This window comes from Adiantum capillus-veneris, chromosome 5 (assembly GCF_014529385.1).
Source record: "Adiantum capillus-veneris isolate H3 chromosome 5, ASM1452938v2, whole genome shotgun sequence".
In the NCBI taxonomy this organism is placed as follows: domain Eukaryota; kingdom Viridiplantae; phylum Streptophyta; class Polypodiopsida; order Polypodiales; family Pteridaceae; genus Adiantum; species Adiantum capillus-veneris.
In genome coordinates, this window is record NC_140935.1 from 128,155,998 (window position 1) to 128,169,662 (window position 13,665).

The window sequence follows — 13,665 nt, forward strand, 5'->3', positions numbered from 1 at the left end:
AAGTATCAGATTTGGCCCCAGAGGATCATGCTTCAGGTAACCTAACATGGTTAAATAATAAATTCCATCTTAAAACCATTGGTGAAAGTTTTTCCAAGACTACTTGCCAGGAAGCTACTTCCATCATGGATTCTTGTGCGGATTTAGATGAAGATAGATTTAATGCTAACGTGCCTACCTATGCAAATGTTTGTAAAGAAATCTGAGCTAAGCTTGAAGCAATTGTAGACGAATGTCTGCTTGAAAATGAAAAGTTATTGCAGAATACAAATGATCAAGGAATTGCAAAGATGGTTTATGTAAATCTTGGGATTCCATATTCTACAAATCCAGTTATGCCATTGGATAAGAATGATGATATATAGGGTCTACAAATACATGAGGATTCATATAACTTGGATGTGCTAGATCAGATATGTATTGAAGCTACAGATGTACATGGTTTGGATGTGCGAGAGGAGATATCTGATAAAGTTAAAGATTTGCATGGCTTATCTGTACCAGCTGAAGCTCCACAGGTAGAGTGACGCATATAAGTGCATAATTACAATCATACACATGTGCATATGGATGACGAGCTAGATTCACCATTATGCATACATATTTTGTGATCTTGAAATTCAATAGATGGTAAGTGAGCTTGAAGCACCCAAGTATACAGATTACTCAGTGCTTAGTATCAGTTCAGAGGGGGTACAGGAAGGTGTTGTACAGTCATCTGCTTCTTTTCGTTGCTCTAAGTTGCCTATGAAATGCAAGCCTTGAACTTCCTTTCCATATGGAACATAAAACTCTCTTAAAGCATCATCCAAAAGAGCAATAAGCTCTAGATCTTTATGAATCGGCAAAGAATCTTGTAAAGCTTGTATATTTTGGTCCACATAAAGCTCTAAACTCCCTGTACCTTGATGTAAATAAGTATTAGCATGCATAGAGATCATTGGTTTGGTAAAACACTCTGCATCCCTTTTACTCTCCATTAAATATAGTTCAACTGCATCAACAAAAGATCTCGCATGCATCTCAAAGATGTCATTAATCTTCCTAGTAAGAGCATCATCATAATAGATTGGGTTAACACTGGTGGCAGCTAAAGAGAGCGAGGGAAGACGAGAAGGCAGAGTTGAGGCTCAGAGCAGCATATACAGAGCTTTGCATGGCATCGTCAAGAAGAAATAAAAGACTTCAAAAGCTGAAGCACTCCTATTTGAGACTACAATCGATAGTTTTGTGTTGCTGGAATCTTGATAGCTAATGGTTTTTGCAGGAAGCAACGAGATTAAAAGAGAATTGACGAGATACAAGGAAAAAAATGAGAAGTAGTAGCATTTTGAAGACAAGAGGAGCTACATAGGCGAACAAGGCCGACGAGCGGTGTACGCTATTCATAGAGCACGTTAGTTCTGGCTCGCTCCTCCCAGCTCTTGATAAGCTATAGAGGGATGATGAGCGGTTAAAGCAAGCTAAGGAGTAGAGTGCCACTTCAGAGGAAAAAGGAAGAGAGATGGTGGGTGGTTTTGAAGAAAGTGATGACGGTTCTTTTATTTTCTAGGAGGTTGATGAGAAGATAAAACAGGTTGTTAAGAAAGGGCTGACATGTTGCAGTGCAGGACAGAGCAACGAGTTAAAGAGGAGTTAAAAAGATGGTTGAGATGGTTGAGAAAGGCAAGGAGGGGAAGTTGTAAGAAGCAAGTTCATAAAGATTTTAAAGGACAAACTAAAGCAAAGTCTATGCTTGTAGAATCGGTGATCGAGAAGAGCAAGGGAAGGATATAGAGGCCATAAAGCTTTAGCTTTTATACTTCTGCTCACGATCGCGACAGAGTTTAGAGCATATAGTACCTATTACAATCAAGTTTCTTTTGTTTACAGATGTTAAGTTCATTTAGTATAACAACTTAAGGTTTCAAGGTGTCATTTGTATTAAATTATCTTCTATTGTGTCTTTTCTCTCACCACATTCCCACAGCGAGCAACCTAGTGTTGATCACGGCTCACTAACCGTACTTACTTTTACCCAACACCGGTTTGGTGATTGTAATGCAATGTATAGCTTTAGGAAGTATATTTGTGCATTTGGATTAAGTTCCAGGCATTGTAGTTTGCATTTTCTAAATGGTTGGGGGGGAAAAGGGTGGTTTTTTCATGGTTTATCATGGTGTATATTTGTACCTTAGAGTAGACTCCAGGCACTACACTTTGCATCATGGTATCCTATGAGCACTAAGTTTTTGGAACAAGGGATTTGTGGGTATTGAGTCAATTTTTTTTGAAACAAAAAACTTTTTACCATCGGACTGTGCCAGGTGTTGAACCGTAAAGTGCACTACTACCTAGGATTTACACTAAGGTTTATGGGAGAATTCAATGGGTCCCTAGGATGAGGCACCAAGGGGCATGGAAAAGTTATAAAAGAGGGGTCTTATGTTGTAATTGAGAATCTGAATGAATGAACAAGTTTGTGTCTCTCTTGTTCTCTCTCGTGCTTTAACTGCCGCCGTCTCTCTCTCTTCCCCCTCTTACAGTTGATGACATGTTGATTGCAAGTGCTAATATGCACAATATCAAATACCTAAAAGAGGACCTGTCTAAATATTTTCAATGAAAGATTTGGGTGTTGCAAAGTGGATACTAGATATGAAGATATCAAGGGACATGACGAACAGTAAAGCTATCTCAAGAGGATTACATATCAAGAAGGTACTATAAAGGTTTGCAATGCAAGATGCAAAATTGGTTTCTACACCTTTGGCTAGTCACTTTAAACTAACAAAGGATATGTGTCCAAAGACACAAGAGGAGATAGCCTATATGTCTAAAGTTTCATATCCTGCAGCAGTAGGTTCTCTAATGTATGCTATTGTCTAGACAAGGTCAGACATTGCACATGCAGTGGGAGTTGTGAGACACCAAGAGGTGGGGAAAGACAAATTTCTTCTTGAAAGAGATACAACAGTTCCATGGCTTACACAGAGGAAGAAATTCTCTGACTTACTCTCTAAAAAACTCACAGGCAAAAAGCTCGTTACAATTTTTGTGAAAACCCTCTTATAGGGAGGTACACCTTTCAAAAAAAGCAAAAAGGAGTGGTTTTTTTTTTCATTCGTATAGCTCTAGGAGCTCTTTTTTTGAATTGGGGTTCATTTAGACTCCATTTAGCACTTTGGATAAGAGTTTGACACCTCAACACTCTCTCTCTCTCTCTCTCTCTCTCTCTCTCTCTCTTCACCACTTGGGGGTCTACTTGTTTGAGCCCATTTGGGTTGTCACGGTGCCGTGACAACCCTCTTGGGTGCTTCCCTTCAATAAAAAGAGGAGGGCCATTGGTGCCCCAGTGGGAACGACCTTGCCACATGAGATTTTTTTAGTGCCCCTCAGGCACCACCATACGCCACCAACGTCCGCTGCCCGCGGTCAGGGCCGCCCTCGTGCACCCTATTCAGAGAGCTCCCTCTCTCTCACGCCTTGATGTCCATAAAGGGGACAAGTAGTCCCAATTTTTGGATGCCTCATTTCAAGTGGGTTAATGGGAGTCCAAGTGGCGGAACCATAGTGCCCTAGGCCCCCAATCCCTTGGAAAAGCTCCCTAGCTTCACAATTTTTCCAAAAGCAACCCGTTTTATTGGGCCCTCCTTCACAACGTTAGCATTTACTGCTCAATAATCAAATCATCAAGCTGTCAAGCATTGCTTGTAGACCTGGTCCTTAGCTATAATCCATATGAACTCCAACACCATTTGACTTCCCTTGGCCCACCTTTCGAGGCCACAAAGACACAAAAATATTGTCTAGCATTGTATTGCCGCCTTCTGGCACCAACTTCCAACTACAACAACTTGGCCTTTGGAAATCCGTTTGATGAGCCATCAATCTTGGTTAAGCCTACATAGTGCACATGACACTTTAGAACCCAGTGTTGGCCCAAAAACTCCCAGTTGGCATGCTTTTCAATGCAGGAAATTTGGCCCATAACTGACCCCCAACAAACATTCAATTGGCCACAACTTTCTCCATGGAGCTTCGATTGACAATCCGAGAGGTGTGGCATGCTCCACAACTTGAGATATTCAATAGTATCTACTGATATCAGCACTAGACACCTGTCCCCATCTACCCTACTCGTCGGGGATCTGCAAAACCTTCTAACTTTGAACTTTCATATCTTTTACATCGTTGCTCCGTTTGAGGAGCTGTCTGGACTGGCTTCTAGAGCACCTTAAATACTCATTCTTGAGATATAAAATGTCACTTTGGACACCTCTACTTGCCTCCTCAATTGTCCTTTTTGGACCAAAAAACCACATTATGCATACACTTACACTAGCCCTTGCCTTCCTAGGCCTCACATACCAGCTCCAACACTTGTAGAGACCCTTTGCACTTCTTGGCACCACTTCTATCTCCGAACGATTTTGCATGCACCATCATTGCCCAGCCCCCTCTTGAACATTCATGTTCAACCAAAAGCAGCTTTATTAAAGCACTTGAAACCTGCAACATTTTGCTAGCACCCAAGCACACTAAAAAAAGAACACCCGTATGTACAATTTGTACAAAACTATATGTTCATATTCCCTACGCCTCTTTAGGTGGGTTTCCCAACTCCCCTGGCTACAGTCTAGTTCACATCAATTATTAAGTTCCTAACAAAGTACATCTTAAGCCAAACCCCGTTCACCCTGTTTCTAAGCAGCTTTCCATTAGCTCTCATCAGTTGATAGGTCCCATTTGGAAAATCTTTTTGCACCCTATACGGACATGTCCATTTTTCTTGAACTTCCTTTGGAAATTAAAATCCAAGTATCTCTCGTACTTCATTACCAGATCACCTTCTTCTATCTTCTTATGAGACAAGCTCTGATTAAACTTAGCAATTTGTTTCTCCCACTGCTTTATATAATAATTTGATGTTGCCTACCTGTTCATCTACAAAGCTTGGAGACTGACAATTTGATCATGTCGCATCCCTTGTTGTGTTTCACACCGCGGAATTGTTTAAGGAGACATCTAGACTGGCTTCTAGAGCACCTTGAATACTACTACATTCTCAGGTATTAGTAGGACACTTTGGACACCTGAACTAGCCTCCCCAATTGGCCTTTTTTGGAGCCCAAAAAACCACATTATGCATACACTTCCACCAGCCCTTTCCTGCCTAGGTCTCACATACCATCTCCAACACTTGGCCCCACACATGTAGGCACCCTTTGCACTGATCAACACCAATTCTAGCCCCGACCAACTTTGCTTACACCATCGTTGGAATTGGAGCTGATCTCTTCAGATAGCTCATTCTAGTGTTAGAATTTACAGCTGGAAGTCGTCAATTCGGTAAGTGAGATTGGAATGGAATATATAAATTGAGCTGGAATAGTTATTGAACTGAAATACTCTTCTGGAACTAGAAATAGACTGAATGACTGGAAAAGTGTTTCAAATTCAGATTCAGAGTTTATGAATACAAGGCATTACAAACTGAAGCTTAATGGACCATTGTATTAATGATTACAGAGTAGAGTTACAAGTGAAGATATTGTCACTCAAGACAGCTTTGAAGACTAGAACCAAGAGACTAGAAGTAAGAAGTCAAGGAGTGCAAATAGCCCAAAGTACAATCAGCTCGATTACAATGTAATGGGTCCTATTTACAGCTTCTTGAGGTTACTATGGTAACCGCCATGGTAATTACTGGCTGGTCCACTGTTTGGCTTCCTGGAGATAATTCCCACCTGTGGAGACTGTCTCATCTACATCCTTCCCTCCTTTCTTGAATTTTGGTAAGACTCCAAAATTTTTGAAAAAATCCACCGTATGATCCTTCTGAGGTGTTGAGGAACCTCTTTGCCTACTTGTTGAGTTGGCCGATATTCCTCATGAGTTGGCCTATGTTCCTCATGATAGTATTCTTTTGAAGTGGCTAGCTCTCCTGGTATTGCTAGCTTAATACCATACTTCATGCTTGTTGAGTGATTGACACCCCTATAGTTGTAATTCTATGGGTGTTCAGCCAAAGAGACACCAACACCTTACTGAAAAATCCGTCATCTGATTCTGAAATTGGCTAGAAAAATCCACCGTCTGATTCTGAGAACGGCTGGAAAATCCACCATCGGATTTTGAGATGAAACTACCCAGTATCCTTCCACTGAACTCGCTTCCTCTTACCCTTCGATCGTGTTGGTGTTTCAGAAGTCCCAGTGCCAGCATTGTCCTTCAGGATAAGTGTATAAATAGTTTCCTGCTCAAGATGATCTCGCCTTTCTGTGATCATTTCTACTTCATAAGGTGTGAGAGGATGATAGGTTTTGGTGTCGGGATCATAGAGCATGCGTTTGCCTTTTGTTAGATGAGTTCTAGTCAGTTTGTGACAATGCGAACCTGTATGGATCCATCCTTCTAGAAAAGGCTGATTTGTTTTAATCCTACCTTCAAAGAGAATCCCAACCATTTCTTTGTACTGTGGGCCCATGCTTGATTTAGCCATAACATCCTTTCCATGGATTTTAGAGGACTCCATAGTAAGTTGCAGCAGCTAGTTTGTGATCTTGGTGAGACCTCTAAGCTGGATTTTCCATTGTCCCATACACAGCTTAATTCTCTGTATCTCCTTCTTTAGTTCCCCAAGATCATCTAATTGAAGAGCATCATTGAGCAGTGTTTGCTAGGTGTTCCATTCGATAGTAGATCGCTCATATAAATCCCGAAGATCATCAGTAATATTATAGTATGTAATCCGATCTACTCGTTTTGGATGTTGAGGATATAGTGCTGGGAAAAACCTAGGCAGCTCAGCTTCTCACCTTCTTCAATGCCCTTGCCCCCTAAACCCCACACAACATTAGCCTTAATCCCTAAAAATTAGGATTCCTTACAAGGCCCATGCAAGGTTCATATTTCTCCTAATGTATTCAGAGAGTTTATCCTGCAAATCACTCTATATTGTTTCCATAAGCGCTCTTATATTATCTATATTGAAATCAATATTCCCCTCTGGATTCATTATCTCAACCAAATTATTATAGATATATCTTTCAATTAAAGTGGCTTTCAAGGCAGTGTGACTAGTCAGCAATGAGTTGAAATCAACTCTCTTCATTCGTAACATAGTTTTGAATCTGTCAGCAGCTCTTTCAGCCTCTGCTTTTTCTTCTCGAAGCATCCGCATCTCAGACTCCATCTTGGACAACCTATCTTCTAAGTGCTGAGTGGTCCTAGCTGATTGATTTTCAAGGACACTGTGCCGCATGGACTAGGCTTCTCTCTTCTGCTCCAACTTTTCAACTTGCTGCTCAGTTTCCCTCAGTTCAACTTTTAACTTGGTCAATCCATCATTTGACACTGAGGAATCCAACATTTATCCTATGACATTCACAATAGTTTTCCAGGATGAATGAATCAGTACAGAACATCCATCATTCATTATGGCTGGGTCACAGGCAATGGGTCACAGGCAACTGGCTCGTAAACCGTGACAAGAGCCATATATGGTAGTGTAGTGTAATCAGATTTGTGCAAGAGTAGACGTCCTTTGAGAGGATGAGTCTGCAGCTATTGTAATTGGCCCTTCTTGGTTAAATGCAGAGTTGCCTCACTGTAAGGAAACCGTACTAGGTGGACTCGAAAGTACCGCCGGTCCTTTTCCCTTATCAGTCTGACCCACTGGCCGCTCAACACTGGTCCTATCTAAATGATCTTTTCCTTCATTGGTGGTTGCTAAAACTTGCCCTAATGTCTGGCTAATTCCACCAGTGGTCTAGACGAGGGGTTGTTCTGACTGACCAGGTGAAGTCTGGTCTGCTGGAGTTCTTTCAATAGATACTATTTTGACTTGACTTTTAGCTGCCTGAGGAAAGCACTGCTTTTGAACAATGTAGTTTTTGGCCTTTTCGAACTGCCATCCTCCTCTTGCATGGCTTTCCTCTTTTGCCCAGTGATGGCTAACTAGTTATCTAGGGCTTCTTCATCTGATGACAATTCCACATTGTTAGTTACCGGAAAGGGATTCTGGCTCCAAGCCATCCTTACCTGGTCATGAGCATTCGGAGAAGTCGCCCAGTAAAGGAACTACCAAACATACCAGGCTTTGAAAACATTTTGGGATTTCAACTTAGTAGTTTGCTGAAGCACATCACGTGACAGAATTTGACATAGATTGATTGGAACTGTGGCGTCCAATCTTTTTGCTAATAAAATAGCAAATTTTTTTTTTGACACATAAGTTGGGTTGTTTTTGAAACTCACAGCTTCAGCTACAAAATGGTAAGCAGCAGGAATGTGTAGACCTGCTCTAGAAACCCTTGCGTGCTGGCTTTGCATTTCTTCTTGGCAGCATCATCTTCTTTCAGAGCTGCACTGATCTGTTATGCTGTTGCTACAGATGGCTTTGGCTTGTTTGGCATTTTGAATGCAAAAGCAATATTCTTAGTTGTTATGTCAGGACAAGGGTAAGGCCGGACTAGACAAGGTCAAGGCCTAGCTAGGCAGTGTGGAAAGGGAGTCCAAGTAGGGCAAAGGGTGTCTAACATGTTACCGACACCTTTCTACCATAGACCATAGCATTTCCATCCTCCACATCAAAAGTATCAAGAACGTGTCTAATCATAGTTGTGACAAACTCAATTCTTGTGGCTTGCACAACCACATGCAAGTCCCACAGTCGGAGTAACACCTCGGCTTGCTTAGTGAACACACACCGTTGTCTTTTACTGTGAGGAATAAGCGGAAGAGAAGCTTTTGCAGCAGCAATAAGTGCTTGGGTTTCCTCTATAGTCTCTTGCATTCTTTCCGACGTTTTCTTCCTACCCATACACCGTGAAGACAATGACTCAGTAGAGGAAGAAGAAGAAGACTTCCTTGAAGCTTCAAATCTGTATCCTGGTGTAGTTGGTAAAGATAGACAGTAATCAGAAATTTCCTCAGACAAAGAAGTTTGTGGTTGTAGCGATGAAACTTCAGAGCTTGGCGATGGCAAATGGATAACAGTAGGTAGACGTCATGTAGGAGATTTACGAGGAAAAATACCTACGTGCCTTATTGTTATACGCATCCGCACCATAAAAGGTCCACTACTTACCGTTCCTAGAGTCTTGTGCATCGCAAATGACGTGGCACACATGCATTGGCTAATCCTCTCCATCTTCTCTGAAATGATTACCACTAATAGTCCAACTGATCCTTTTCCCCATAAAAGCTGATATTGATTTCGACACTTTACTAATTTTGATACTGCCATGTTGTTATCATACAAAGACTTTTCTAACCCTTTGACCAATTCTGGAACTAGCTGTTCATGAAAAAAGCTTAAAATAGCTGATTTTGGAATTTCCTGGTCCTCAGTTCCCTGATTACCAATACCCTTATTTTTTGAATTCTCGCTGTCTTCTGAATAATAAAGCTTGATTTTGGCCCCATTATATACCCCTGGCAACAATAATCCAGATAAATCTTTCAATCTAATTGTGCCATTGGAGAACACCCAATCAACTTTGTTTGGACCTGCCCAAGCTATTTTTAAGTTCGGTTTCTTAGGGCCTAGCTTTGATTGATATAACAGAACCAAATCTCCTTTCTGAAACTCCCTAACTCTGATTCGTCTGTCATGTCAGTGTTTCCTTCTTTGCTGAACAATTTCTTGTTCCAGCATAGCCCTCTGCCTTAACTCATCCAACTGTGTTAACTCCTCCAGTCTCTGTTTCAAGTTGTAAATCTAACCCATACTCGACTGCCACCCTGAATTGGGTATGAAAAATTCCATAGGCACAACAGCTTCTCTGCTATACACCATTCTAAATGGTGTCAATCTCGTGGTGACCTTATAAGCTATCTGATATGCCCATAGAGCTGTTTGAAGTTTCAAGTCCCACTGGTGTGGCTCTTTCTGCACAATCTTAGTGAGAGTACTCTTGACAGTCTTGTTACTGCTTTCTGCTTGCCCATTGTATCTAAGATAATATAATGTGGATTTTCGATGCTTGACTGAAAGCATCTCCATGAGAATATCCATAGTGTCATTGACAAAATGCGTACCCTGATCTGACACAATCTCCACAGGACATCCGTATCGACTGTAATATTTTCAAATAGAAACATAGCAATAGATTTTTCCGTGTTGTCGGGAAGAGCCTTAGCTTCGACCCATTTGATCACATAACAAGTGGCCATCAATATATACCTATTCTTCCTTGGAGTAATTTTCTTCAAGGGACCCATAAATCTAGACCCCATTTCATAAAAACACCCAATGGCTGAACCGGTGTGAGAGGAGTCATAGCTGTTATCGTAGGTCTGCCCATTCTTTGGCATATATCACAAGTTTTACAAAAGCTTCTGACATTAGATATTAAAGTCTGCCACCATAAACCAACCTGTAGAATCGTTTTGGAAGTGATATCAATAGAGAAATGTCCTCCAGAATGTCCATTATGTGCCTCCGAAATGACTTGCATTCGTCCCTCCATAGACACACATCTGCGAAGAACCCCATCAACTCCCAATTTGTAAAGTGATCCTCCAATGATGGTGAACTTCAGACTCTTAATAATCATAGCCTTCTTCTGATTCTGAGTCCAATTATCTGGGAATTCTCCTTCAGAAAGAAACTGGAATACCCCATACAGTTCTGGATCAGTTGATTCTGTCGTTGTTAACTGGAACGGTTTTGTATCTACCGGCTTGTCTCTTAAAGACACCTCAGAGTGGCCACCCGTACTCCTGGACAGGAAATTAGTACCACAATGGTTTTTGACCGGGCTTATGGAAGATATGAAATTCAAATTCCATCAGAAATATCATCCAACGTATCAGCCTTCCTTGAATAATGAGTTTATTGTTCGGAAATAATAAGGCGTGATGATCCACATAAAAATGAAATAGCTTGCCCAACAAATAATGTCTGAATTTGGTAGCACCGAAAACTATCTCTAAGGCTTCTCTTTCAGTAGTTGTATACCCATGTTCAACTTGATTGAACTTGCGACGACTGGAAAAGTATACTGGATAATCGGTTCTACCTTCTGGCTGAGCCAGTATTGCTCCCATCGCCAGTCCTGAAGCATCGACATGTACATGAAAAATGACGTCCCAATTTGGTTGTCGAAGAATTGGCTTACTGATAGTAGCATTCTTTGAATTCTAAAAACTCTCCTCACATTCATGAGTCCAACTCAACTTGATGGTCTTCTTTGTGAGTTCATACACATTAGGAAGAGGATGGGGTCTAGGAGGGCCTCTTTATTTGCCATGAGATTATGGAGGTGATTACCATTTGGATGAATAGATACATGCCACGTATGCAAGAATGGTGGGTGTGTAAGAGTGGTCAAAGGATGCACTTTTTCTCCCAAAAAGAGGAAGGAAAAATTTATGATTTTCAGCCTTCAATAACTCCTACATATGATCTCCGATGTGAGCGGAGATTATAGATCTAGAATCTACATGCTGAGCTCTTTCCATAGTTATGTTACATGATATACTTTTGCCCGCTAGATTTTAAATTTCATTTTGGGGGAAAATTTGAATTCAAATAAACTAGACATTCTACCTGTTTGAATTCAAAAGTTGTCCTTTGATTTCTGTCTTAATACTAAAGGTTTAACTCCCTTAAACTACCAAATAAAGAGGCCCTCTTAGGCTCCATTCTCTTCCTAATGAAAGTATGCCTGGGAAGCAAACTCCTACATATGATCTCCGATGTGAGCGGAGATTATAGATCTAGAATCTACACACTGAGCTCTTTCCATAGTTATGTTACATGATATACTTTTGCCCGCTAGATTTTAAATTTCATTTTGGGGGAAAATTTGAATTCAAATAAACTAGACATTCTACCTGTTTGAATTCAAAAGTTGTCCTTTGATTTCTGTCTTAATACTAAAGGTTTAACTCCCTTAAACTACCAAATAAAGAGGCCCTCTTAGACTCCATTCTCTTCCTAATGAAGGTAATGCCTGGGAAGCAAACTTGTGCAGAAATTGTCGATAAAAATTGAAATATCCTAGAAAAGAGCTTAACTTTGACACATTCTGAGGTGCCTTGGCTTGTTGGACACATTGGATCTTGTCATTGGCAATTTCTACACCATTCCTGGACACTACATGTCCCAATAGCTGTCCTTCCCAAACTAAGAAAACAGATTTGAATGGATTCAAACAAATCCTCTTTTCCTGATAGCACTGGAAAACCATTTGAAGAAAAAGTAAATGTTTCTCCTCCGTTGAATATATACTAAAATCATCCATAAATATGGCAAGGAATTGGTGAAGGATTTCACTGAATATTTCCATCATACATCGTTGAAAAGTGGCTGGTGCATTGCAAAGACCAAATGGAATTACCAGATACATGAATACTCCCCACTCAGTAATAAAAGTGGTTTTACTCCGGTCTTCAAGAGCAATCTGTAACTGGTTATAGCCACTATAACCATCCATAAAGCTATACATCTCAATCCTGCGATTTCATCGAGCAACATATTCGTAAATGGTAATGGAAATGGATCCTTAAATGTTTGAGCGTTCAGATTTCTATAATCCACACGCACTCGAGCTTTCCATTTTTCTTGGGTACCACCACAATAAGGAACAACCAGTCACTACTAGCTACTTCAGTAATGAACGCAGCCTTTAGAAGGTTATCAATCTCTTCCTTGACCTTCTTAGAGTAATTTGGATTCATTCGGTATCACTGCAGCTGTACTAGTCTAGAATCTGGTTTCAATGATATTCAATGTTGACATACTTTTGGATCTACTCCTTTAAGATCAGTATGTTCCCATGCGAACACATCCTTGTACAGCTAGAACATATGTCGAGTCTTCAGATGGTTGTTGACTTTAATCAATCTATGATTTTTCTCAGAACCTAAATTCCATTCCTCTATTTCTTGATCATCTGGAAGTAACCAGTTAGGCCCTCTGCCTTTTCTCTTGGTTGACTGCTCAACGTAATCCCAGGATGGCCCCTTGATTTCTGAACTGCTATTGTGAATTTTTAGTAACTTCTTCCAAGTGTATTCGTTCCAAATCTACTGGTATACCTGAATCAACTGGTTCTTTTGGCCTTCCAGTTAGCTGAACTGGCCTTTCTCCAAATTTCTGCTCAATGAACTGGTCTGGAAATTACTTCTTTTGCTTTTCAGCTTGATCTTTGTCTAGTAACACTGCGTTGAGATCTATCTCGGCTAATGGGAAAATATTCATTGCTGCCAACATTCTCTCAATTTTCTTCACCTTATACTTCTAGCAAAGCTGTGCTCTTCAGGTCTCAACTCCTTTTCCAACTCCTAGTGTTGTTTGTCTGAATCTGAATTCTACTACTGGCACCTTGTATTGTCAAAGTTTGATTAGCATAGTCGTGAACATCCTGTGCCGTTCGCAACCATGGGCGACCCAATAGCATCCCATACGTGTTATGCACGTGTAATACCAGGAAGCTAGTTTTGAACTTTTCCTTACCTACGCTTATTTGCATGCCTTCTATCATACCATTTGCCTGCACTACTTGATGGTCCGCCATTCAAACTTTGAGAGGTGCAGGTTTCAGATTTGTAATTCCCATCCTTTTCTGAAGATGTTCCCGTAGGATGTTTACCCCTGCTCCGCCATCTAGTATGACACCAGATAGTGGCTCTCACTATTTTCTAACTTTATAATCTACCTGGATCACTGGC